Source organism: Schistocerca gregaria, chromosome 4 (genome assembly GCF_023897955.1).
Source record: "Schistocerca gregaria isolate iqSchGreg1 chromosome 4, iqSchGreg1.2, whole genome shotgun sequence".
Taxonomy (NCBI): domain Eukaryota; kingdom Metazoa; phylum Arthropoda; class Insecta; order Orthoptera; family Acrididae; genus Schistocerca; species Schistocerca gregaria.
Window position 1 is genome coordinate 204,264,230 of NC_064923.1, and position 9,238 is coordinate 204,273,467.

The following is a 9,238-nucleotide window of genomic DNA, read 5'->3' on the forward strand; positions in this document are numbered from 1 at the left end:
TATTCGATGTTAACAACTTTCTCTTCTTCAGAAACGCTTTCCTTGCCATTGCCAGTCTACATTTTATATCCTCTCTACCTCGACCATCATCAGTTATTTTACTTCCTAAATAGCAAAACTCCTTTACTACTTTAAGTGTCTCATTTTCTAATCTAATTCCCTCAGCGTCACCCGATTTAATCTGACTGTATTCCATTATCCTCGTTTTGCTTTTGTTGATGTTCATCTTATATCCTCCTTTCAAGACACTATCCATTCCGTTCAACTGCTCTTCCAAGTCCTTTGCCGTCTCTGACAGAATTACAATGTCATCGGCGAACCACAAAGTTTTTACTTCTTCTCCATGAATTTTAATACCTGCTCCAAATTTTTTTTTGTTTCCTTTACTGCTTGCTCAATATACAGATTGAATAACATCGGGGAGAGGCTACAACCCTGTCTCACTCCTTTCCCAACCACTGCTTCCCTTTCATGCCCCTCGACTCTTATGACTGCCATCTGGTTTCTGTACAAATTGTAAATAGCCTTTCGCTCCCTGTATTTTACCCCTGCCACCTTCAGAATTTGAAAGAGAGTATTCCAGTCAACATTTTCAAAAGCTTTCTCCAAGTCTACAAATGCTAGAAACGTGGGTTTGCCTTACCCCTATTTGATTTTGTAATTATAACCCTGTATTCACCTGACCAAAAGTCTTGTTCCTAGTGCCACCGAACTTCACTAATTCCCACTATATCTAACTTTAACGTATCCATTTCCCTTTTTAAATTTTCTAACCTACCTGCCCGATTAAGCGATCTGACATTCCACTCTCCGATCCGTAGAACGCCAGTTTTCTTTCTCCCGATAACGACGTCCTCCTGAGTAGTCCCCGCCCGGAGATCCGAATCGGAGACTATTTTACCTCCGGAATATTTTACCCAAGAGGACGCCATCATCATTTAATCATACAGTAAAGCTGCATGTCCTCGTGAAAAATTACGGCTGTAGTTTCCCCTTGCTTTCAGCCATTCGCAGTACCAGCACAGCAAGGTCGTTTTGGTTAATGTTGCAAGGGCAGATCAGTCAATCATCCAGACTGTTGCCCCTGCAGCTACTGGAAAGGCTGCTGCCCCTCTTCAGGAACCACATGTTCGTCTGGCCTTTCAACAGATACCCCTCCATCGTGGTTGCACCTACGGTACGGCCATCTGTATCGCTGAGGCACGCAAGCCTCCCCACCCCCCACCAACGGCAAGGTCCTTGTTCGTGGGGGGGATGACCATTGGGGCTACTGAATTCCGGCTGAACACGATGCCGTCCGTTTCCTGAAACATACATACTTTAGATACATGATAACGGTAGATCACACACAAACATGAGACTGACAGTAGCACTTCCTGCGTAACAGTAGCTCTTTAAAATGTGGTCTACAAAAAGAGTAACAACATCAATCCTTTAAGGTGTGCAATGGCTCCAGTAAATCTTTGTAAGTTCCAATGAGACATTCTAAACACTCGCCTCAAAAATTATAGTGAAATCTTAGCCTTAACACAAGCCTTACGTTTCCTTGCCAAGCTTTACATTAGCCGCGACAGTACAAACAGTTGGCCCACGTAGAAATTATTAAAGTCGTTACATATGACTTTTTATATGATAGTGCTAGTGTAGATTGGTGGTTTCAGTTCGAGGCTGTTAGCGGTCCGGAAAGTTAGGTGTATATTTGTAGATCTGAATAACGCGTTAATTTTCTCCGAGATTGGACTCATAGAAGCAGTTGATACGTATTTTGTTTACTTTCTAGATACTGTTTCTTTGATTAGTTGTATTTCGCTGTGTACTGTGTTGGGCTTTGATGTCGCCTAACCGGCGGGGGCGGTGACGGCAAGGAGTAGTCGCTTCCTGCAGCTTTTGGCGCGTGTGGTGGCGAGACTTCCTCGCGTCAAGGCTGGGTGACGTGACGTGGCACCTGGACAACAAGCACACGAGAGATGCGTCTCTGTTCGCGACGGCGTGTCTACAGCCCAAATTTAAGCATAACGGTTGAGAACCTTACTGATTTACACCATCTTGTGGCTTTCTTAATGTAACTGGTCGACTGATATAAAAACGGATCCTCACCCCCCCCCCCCCCCCTCCCCCCTCCCTTTCTCCTTCTCCACAATATCCGATGATCATGTATCGAGGAACCAGATCCAGATAGCTGAGCAAAACTAGTATTACCGTATAAATTTCAGAAGTGTATCGACGGGTCCATGATTAATAGCATTGGAATGGTAGTTAAGTATATTTTACTAATTTATGTTTGGAAACATAATTCCTAAGTAATCAAACACTCTCTCTTTGTATGAAATTGGAATGCACAGCTGCTCAGGCTTTTCCATATGTGTGTGTGATATACCGCGAGAAAGTCTGAGGTTTCCAGAGTGCAAATGTCTTGAATGCTAACGGAAAGTACCTTTGCGCATTGCTAGATCCTCATTTGGTACTAGGGCCTTTATTGAAATCTGTACTTCTGAAGTGGAGCATTCTCCTGGTGTCTCTGTGAGATAATATGCCAGCTAATAAGCAAAACTTTGGCCGGCCGAAATGGCCGAGCGGTTCTAGGCGCTTCAGTCTGGAACCGCGCGAATCTTTCCTCTGGCATGGATGCGTGTGGTGCCCTTAGGTTAGTTAGGTTTAAGTAGTTCTGAGTTTTAACCTCAGCTGTTAAGTCCCATAGCGCTCAGAGCCATTTGAACTATTTTTGGATAAGGAAAATTTTAGGTCACCATAAGTGACGTTTCCCTCTGGCTGCATCGTAACGTCAATTTAAACTTCATGTTGTTATCTGCCAGTTGAGTACGTTGATGCTCATAGGTACCACACTTCATGTTCAAACATTTATATTTCCGTACTTCACTTAGCTGCTTTCGGAATATAAACGTACATGCAAATATTTCGCTATCTTTCTTTTGATGAGGTCCTGTATGTTAGTTTCTAGAACGTCTTTTTAGGACGTGATAAGATGTTATTGACCGCTGGAGTGTTTAAGTGTACGTTGTTTGTAAATATAACGTTTGCAGTGACTAATATTGTTATTATTCTAAGTAAGATGTTCTCTCCCGACAAATGTGAATACACATTTCGCATATACAGAGTATGCGACTTTCCTTTTGATGATGAACATCTACCACAGAAATGAGGACATTGTTCAGATATCCTTGTTTCCAATCTGCTTTTTGCAATGAAAGGTTTCACAGCTCTAAGTGGGTGAAAGTTTACGGGACACGTCTTTATGTCCGTCCCCGCGACGCCAACCGTATACACAAAACCAAGCAGAGGCCATTTCTACTCCTACTGCAGTGCCAATCTTTGTGGAAGCCTTTTCCCTGAGATCTGATACCATAAAATAAAAATGTTTGAAATCTCAATAAAGGAGAAAGTTATTTCCTTTCTTCTTCAAGCATGGTGAATGTTTGTCGCCGGGCTCTTTCGATCAATCGACCTCACATTCGGACAACGCTCTGTTGTTGTTGTTGTTGTCTTCAGTCCTAAGACTGGTTTGATGCAGCTCTCCATGCTACTCTATCCTGTGCAAGCTGCTTCATCTCCCAGTACCTACTGAAACCTACATCCTTCTGAATCTGCTTAGTGTACTCATCTCTCGGTCTCCCTCTACGACTTTTACCCTCCACGCTGCCCTCCAACGCTAAATTTGTGATCCCTTGATGCCTCAAAACATGTCCTACCAACCGATCCCTTCTTCTAGTCAAGTTGTGCCACAAACTTCTCTTCTCCCCAATCCTATTCAATACCTCCTCATTAGTTACGTGATCTATCCACCTTATCTTCAGTATTCTTCTGTAGCACCACATTTCGAAAGCTTCTATTCTCTTCTTGTCCAAACTAGTTATCGTCCATGTTTCACTTCCATACATGGCTACACTCCAAACAAATACTTTCAGAAACGACTTCCTGATACATAAATCTATATTCGATGTTAACAAATTTCTCTTCTTCAGAAACGCTTTCCTTGCCATTGCCAGTCTACATTTTATATCCTCTCTACTTCGACCATCATCAGTTATTTTACTTCCTAAATAGCAAAACTCCTTTACTACTTGAAGTGTCTCATTTCCTAATCTAATTCCCTCAGCATCACCCGATTTAATTTGACTACATTCCATTATCCTCGTTTTGCTTTTGTTGATGTTCATCTTATATCCTCCTTTCAAGACCCTGTACATTCCGTTCAACTGCTCTTCCAAGTCCTTTGCCGTCTCTGACAGAATTACAATGTCATCGGCGAACCTCAAAGTTTTTACTTCATCTCCATGAATTTTAATACCTACTCCAAATTTTTCTTTTGTTTCCTTTACTGCTTGCTCAATATACAGATTGAATAACATCGGGGAGAGGCTACAACCCTGTCTCACTCCTTTCCCAACCACTGCTTCCCTTTCATGCCCCTCGACTTTTATGACTGCCATCTGGTTTCTGTACAAATTATGAATAGCCTTTCGCTCCCTGTATTTTACCCCTGCCACCTTTAGAATTTGAAAGAGAGTATTCCAGTCAACATTGTCAAAAGCTTTCTCTAAGTCTACAAATGCTAGAAACGTAGGTTTGCCTTTTCTTAATCTTTCTTCTAAGATAAGTCGTAAGGTCAGTATTGCCTCACGTGTTCCAACATTTCGACGGAATCCAAACTGATCCTCCCCGAGGTCCGCATCTACCAGTTATTCCATTCGTCTGTAAAGAATTCGCGTTAGTATTTTGCAGCTGTGACTTATTAAACTGATAGTTCGGTAATTTTCACATCTGTCAGCACCTGCTTTCTTTGGGATTGGAATTATTATATTCTTCTTGAAGTCTGAGGGTATTTCGCCTGTCTCATACATCTTGCTCACCAGCTGGTAGAGTTTTGTCATGACTGGCTCTCCCAAGGCCATCAGTAGTTCTAATGGAATGTTGTCTACTCCGGGGGCCTTGTTTCGACTCAGGTCTTTCAGTGCTCTGTCAAACTCTTCACGCAGTATCGTATCTCCCATTTCGTCTTCATCTACATCCTCTTCCATTTCCATAATATTGTCCTCAAGTACATCACCCTTGTATAAACCTTCTATATACTCCTTCCACCTTTCTGCCTTTCCTTCTTTGCTTAGAACTGGGTTGCCATCTGAGCTCTTGATATTCATACACGTGGTTCTCTTCTCTCCAAAGGTCTCTTTAATTTTCCTGTAGGCAGTATCTATCTTACCCCTAGTGAGATAAGCTTCTACATCCTTACATCCTTACATCCTACATCCTTACGCTCTGATCATACCGAAAAAGTATATTCCATGAGATTAAGGTAGGAAGAATGAGCAGGTCAAGTCAGTAAAATCATTAAATTCATCTGATATTCTATGGTCCACTCTACAGTGACCTAATTTTGCATGCAGCGACATTTTTTGCTAGTACGCAGAATGTCCAATTCCCATCTAGTGCATCAGAATTGAAATTTCTTTGGAAATTTGTGGGAAGGTCTTATGGGACCAAACTGCTGAGATCATCGGTCCATAAGCTTACACACTACTTAATCTAACTTAAACTAACTTACACTAAGTTCGACACACACACGCATGCCCGAGGGTGGACTCGAACCTCCGGTGGGGTGGGGCGTGGGTGGGAGGGGGGGGGGGGGGGGGGGGTGGAAGGAGGGCCGCGCGGAAAACGCCCAAGACCACGCGGATACCCCGCGCGGCAGCAGAATGGAATTTATTCTGTTGTTTAAAACGTTTTTTTCATAAACACACGCTTTTCAACACCTCTATGTGCAAACACAAAGCTACAGGATGTTTCAAAAATGACCGGTATATTTGAAACGGCAATACAAACTAAACGAGCAGCGATAGAAATACACCGTTTGTTGCAATATGTTTGGGACAACAGTACATTTTCAGGCAGACAATCTTTCGAAATTACAGTAGTTACAATTGTCAACAACAGATGGCGCTGCAGTCTGGGAAACTCTATAGTACGATATTTTCCACATATCCACCACGCGTAGCAAAAATATGGCGTAGTCTCTGAATCAAATTACCCGAAACCTTTGACAACGTGTCTGGCGGAATGGCTTCACATGCAGATGAGATGTACTGCTTCAGCTGTTCAATTGTTTCTGGATTCTGGCGGTACACCTGGTCTTTCAAGTGTCCCCACAGAAAGAAGTCACAGGGGTTCATGTCTGGCGAATAGGGAGGTCAATCCACGCCGCCTCCTGTATGTTTCGGATAGCCCAAAGCAATCACACGATCATCGAAATATTCATTCAGGAAATTAAAGACGTCGGCCTTGCGATGTGGCCGGGCACCATCTTGCATAAACCACGAGGTGTTCGCAGTGTCGTCTAAGGCAGTTTGTAGCGCCACAAATTCACGAAGAATGTCCAGATAGCGTGATGCAGTAATCATTTCGGATCTGAAAAATGGGCCAATGATTCCTTTGGAAGAAATGGCGGCCCAGACCAGTACTTTTTGAAGATGCAGGGACGATGGGACTGCAGCATGGGGCTTTTCGGTTCCCCATATGCGCCAGTTCTGTTTATTGACGAAGCCGTCCAGGTAAAAATAAGCTTCGTCAGTAAACCAAATGCTGCCCACATGCATATCTCCGTCATCAATCCTGTGCACTATATCGTTAGCGAATGTCTCTCGTGCAGCAATGGTAGCGGTGCTGAGGGGTTGCCGCTTTTGAATTTTGTATGGATAGAGGTGTAAACTCTGGCGCATGAGACGATACGTGGACGTTGGCGTCATTTGGACCGCACCTGCAACACGGCGAACTGAAACCCGAGGCCTGCTGCACTGCACTAGCTGCGCGTTGCCCTCTGTGGTTGCCGTACGCGGTCGCCCTACCTTTCCAGTACGTTCATCCGTCACGTTCCCAGTCCGTTGAAATTTTTCAAACAGATCCTTAATTGTATCGCTTTTCGGTCCTTTGGTTACATTAAACCTCCGTTGAAAACTTCGTCTTGTTGCAACAACACTGTGTTCTAGGCGGTGGAATTCCAACACCAGAAAATCCTCTGTTCTAAGGAATAAACCATGTTGTCCACAGTACACTTGCACGTTGTGAACAGCACACGCTTACAGGAGAAAGACGACGTACAGAATGGCGCACCCACAGACTGCATTGTCTTCTATATCTTTCACATCACTTGCAGAGCTATCTGTTGTTGAAAATTGTAACTACTGTAATTTCGAAAGTTTGTCTGCCTGAAAATGTACTGTTGTCCCAAGCATATTGCAACAAACGGCGTATTTCTATCGCTGCTCGTTTAGTTTTTATTGCCGTTTCAAATATACCGGTCATTTTTGAAACACCCTGTATATACAGGGTGAGTCACCTAACATTACCGCTAGATATATTTCGTAAACCACATCAAATACTGACGAATCGATTCCACAGACCGAACGTGAGGAGAGGGGCTAGTGTAATTGGTTAATGAAAACCATAAAAAAATACACGGAAGTATGTTTTTTTAACACAAACCTAGGTCTTTTTAAATGGAACCCCGTTAGTTTTGTTAGCACATCTGAACATATAAACAAGTACGTAATCAGTGCTGTTTGTTTCATTGTAAAATGTTAATTACATCCGGAGATATTGTTACCTAAAGTTGACGCTTGAGTACCACTCCTCCGCTGTTCGATCGTGTGTATCGGAGAGCACCGAATTACGTAGGGATCCAAAGGGAACAGTGATGGACCTTAGGTACAGAAGAGACTGGAAGAGCACATTACGTCCACATGCTAACACCTTTTTATTGGTCTTTTTCACTGACGCACATGTACATTACCATGAGGGGTGAGGTACACGTACACACGTGGTTTCCGTTTTCAATTACGGAGTGGAATAGAGTGTGTCCCGACATGTCAGGCCAATAGATGTTCAATGTGGTGGCCATCATTTCATGCACACAATTGCAATCTCTGGCGTAATGAATATCGTACACGCCGCAGTACATCCGGTGTAATGTCGCCGCAGGCTGCCACAATATGTTGTTTCATATTCTCTGGGGTTGTAGGCACATCACGGTACACATTCTCCTTCAACGTACCCCACAGAAAGAAGTCCAAAGGTGTAAGATCAGGATAACGAGCTGGCCAATTTATGCGTCCTTCACGTCCTACGAAACGCCCGTCGAACATCCTGTCAAGGGTCAGCCTAGTGTTAATGGCGGAATGTGCAGGTGCACTATCATGCTGATACCACATACGTCGACGCGTATTCAGTGGGACATTTTCGACAACGTTGGCAGATCATTCTGTAGAAACGCGATGTATGTTGCAGCTGTTTGGGCCCCTGCAATGAAGTGAGGACCAATGAGGTGGTCGCCAGTGATTCCGCACTATACATTTACAGTCCACGGTCGCTGTCGCTCTACCTGTCTGAGCCAGCGAGGATTGTCCACGGCCCAGTAATGCATGTTCCGTAGATTCACTGCCCCATGGTTTGTGAAACCCGCTTCATCGGTAAACAGGCAGAACTGCAATGCATTCTCTGTTAATGCCCATTGACAGAATTGCACTCGATGGTTAAAGTCATCACCATGTAATTGCTGATGTAGCGACACATGAAACGGGTGAAAGCGGTGACGATGCAGTATGCGCGTGACATTACTTTGACTCAGTCCACTGGCTCTCGCAATGTCCCGTGTACTCGTGTGTGGGTTCATGGCAACAGCAGCTAACACACCAACTGCACCCGCTTCTTCTGTGATGGGCCTGTTACGGACCCGTTTGCGTGCTACGACCATACCTGTTGCATACAGTTGGCGGTAGATGTTTTGCAATGTGCGGCACGTTGGATGCTCTCTTTCCGGGTACCGTTCTGCATACGCCCTGCAGGCTTCAGCTGCATTTCGCCGACACTCGCCATAGATGAGTATCATCTCCGCCTTTTCAGAGTTCGAATACACCATGGTCACAGTTCCTACAACACTACACTATCACAGACGTCTGGTAACACGGTGTACTACAGATGGTCTGCATGCGGAGACGAATGCAGAATAACAATAGCAGCAAGCGCTACATGCGGACACTGCGACAGCTAGACCAAACCACAACAGTGCACTACAGCCACACTCGTAAACACGGTCGTCATCGTAAACATGTCCCTGCAGATGCTGCTCGCCGACCGTGGCCAGGGTTTGTTACAACACGCAACTGAATGTCGGAGGTTTCAAGCGTCAACTTTAGGTTACAATATCTCCGGATGTAATTAACATTTTACA